Source organism: Montipora capricornis, chromosome 13 (assembly GCF_036669925.1).
Source record: "Montipora capricornis isolate CH-2021 chromosome 13, ASM3666992v2, whole genome shotgun sequence".
Taxonomy (NCBI): domain Eukaryota; kingdom Metazoa; phylum Cnidaria; class Anthozoa; order Scleractinia; family Acroporidae; genus Montipora; species Montipora capricornis.
The window spans coordinates 24767374-24769873 of record NC_090895.1 but is presented as its reverse complement, the minus strand read 5'-3'; the positions used below and the strand labels follow the sequence as shown (position 1 = coordinate 24769873).

Genomic DNA, 2500 nt, shown 5'->3' with positions numbered 1-2500 from the left:
CAGGCAGCCTTATTATTACAGCTGCATGTGCAGAAATCAGCAACCCATTGAACAAAGAATTCAATATAACATTTTACTTCTTATAACTTTCAAATTCTCAATGACTGTTCACCGTCTTATTTGTCTGACTTAATCCAGCCTTATAGAGCTTCAAGGACTCTAAGGTCATCTGGCATCAATCTTCTGTCTAAGCACTCTTATAATCTTAACTCTCGTGGAAAGAGAGCTTTCTCTTGCACAGCCCCTGAGCTGTGGAATTTACTCGCTCCCAATATCCGGTCATGTTCTTCTATATCTATATTCAAAGGCTTACTTAAAACCTGGCTTTTCAAACAAGCATACCCTGACTAGTTATTGCTATTGAGTTGGTACATGATTTTATGATACGCGATATAAGATGCATAATAATTACAAAACCTGTGATACATGTATCTCATGGGTTTATTTTATTTAATGTTCATTTATTTATTGTTTAATTTTTGTTTTTGTCTATTAATAATATTTTTATTGATTAATTAATTACTATACCCATTTTTATAGATACCTTTTTTGTAAATACAGGTGTATTTACTTTTATTCTTATGTACCGGTACATAATTTTATAATCTAGTTTTTAATTTATTGTCATTGTAAAGCAGTTTTGAATCTTGGATTATTATCGCTATACAAAATAAAGGTATAATTATTATTATTATTATTATTATTAGGGATGCATAGTGGCCTCATGGTTAGAGTGCTCGACTCTGGATCGAGTGGTCCGGGTTCAGGTCCTGGCTGGGGACATAATGTGCTGTGTTCTTGGGAAAGACAGTTTACTCTCACGGTGCCCCTCTCCACCAAAGTGTATAAATGGGTACCGGCAAATTTAATGCTGGGGGTTACCCTGAGATGGACTAGCATCCCATCCAGGGGAAAGAACAAATACTCCTAGTCGCTTCATGCTACAGAAACCAGAGATAAGCGCTGGCCTGATGGGCCTTCTAGGCTTGAAGCAGACTTTACTCTTTTTTAAATTATTATTGTTATTACAGTATAACATAATAAAAATAAAGAAATAATCCCTTTAAACGTTTACGCTCGAAAGAGAGAAACTTATATATTTTACTGTCTAACACCAGAGCATTTTACTCATTTAAGAAAACGCTATTAACCACTAACCATTAACCACTTTCACATATACCGACTGCGTAATAGTCCATGCATATTATTTGCAATGCATGTGTACCACCCAATGTGTCTTGTGCGTGCCACTCTGAATGACAAGTCATTTCTTCCTATTGACACGTCTTCATCATTGATCTGGGAGCCATTCTTGGTCCACCGATGACGTGCTGGAGGAAAGCCGTATGCTTGGCAATCTAGTGTGTAGTTTTGCTGGCCATTGTACAAGGTCACATTATGCAGTTTGGTTTTCCAAGTGGGAGGGCAATCTGAATAAAAGGAGAGCAATTTAACAAAACTAATAAAAGATGAAAATAAAGGAACGATTGGCTAACTTACACCAAATTAATCAATGATCTCCCAAAACAGCCCAAAGTAACTGACTGAGGCATTCTTAGCTGAACATGAAACTATCAACTCAATAATGGTGCAAGACTACTGTATCAAGCCACATCTGAAAATTTCAGGGATCTTCAACGGGATTCGAACCCATGACCTCTGCCGCTTGAGTCATGTTGACCGCCTGAATTTTTCAGGTCTCTTTAAGTCTAGAGACCAATTTTTTTTTTTTATAATTGCTTAAATCGTCCAGATATAAGCGTGAGGATCACTGGAGATTCCTTTCATCCACATGTATACATGTAACCAGCACTTTACATATATATATAATTTAATTCATTCATTTGAGTCCTTTCATGGGAACACATAAGCCCAATGAATCGACCTGCTGCCAACTGTGTGGCTTCATAGCTCACTGTTGGTAGAGCAATTTTGCACCGGCAGAGGGTGAGGGGTGAGAGAGGTAGGGGGTGGGGGGTAGGAGGTGAAGGGTAAAATAGCTGAAACAACCCAACCCTTTTCAAGAATGGTAACCTGAGGCCTAAAAATTATTACCTAAAGCATTGTGTTTAGGCCTAGTGTTAGCATTTTTGGGTTTTTTCAGCTATTGTACCTTTCAACTCCCCTACCTCTCACCCCCACCCCTAATGAATTTTGAAAATGCAGTTTGAAGAAACACAGTTTGGAGTCAGTCCACTTCCCACCAAATTATAGCACAATGTATGTCACAGGAACATAGCTTAGTGACCTTGTCTGGAATCCTGTGACAGTCTGCTTTTTGTCTTTGATGTCGTGTGCTCAGGACTGTTTCTTGTCAGGTGCTAAGATTTACTAGTATTAGATATAATATAAATCCGGCCACCCCTGTTTACGGGGATAAACCAGGATCAAAATTGTATTGATTGATCCATCAATTTGAAGAAGAACAGTTTGTGAGAACTTAAAGTCATTTGTAGTCTCTTATGCAGGAACATTGTGTGACCTTGTTCGAATATGTTTT

General features: G+C 37.9%; 1 protein-coding gene across 2 annotated transcripts in view; it reads right to left on the bottom strand.

Moving 5' to 3' along the window:
* The window catches only part of LOC138030228 (tyrosine kinase receptor Cad96Ca-like), a 27732-nt gene that overhangs the window by 22717 nt on the left and 2515 nt on the right, over positions 1 to 2500 (bottom strand). For both annotated transcript variants that reach the window (XM_068878118.1, XM_068878117.1), the window contains exon 3: positions 1159 to 1430. The gene's annotated coding sequence lies outside the window, so the exon portion shown is untranslated. The remainder of the gene's footprint in view (positions 1 to 1158; positions 1431 to 2500) is intronic.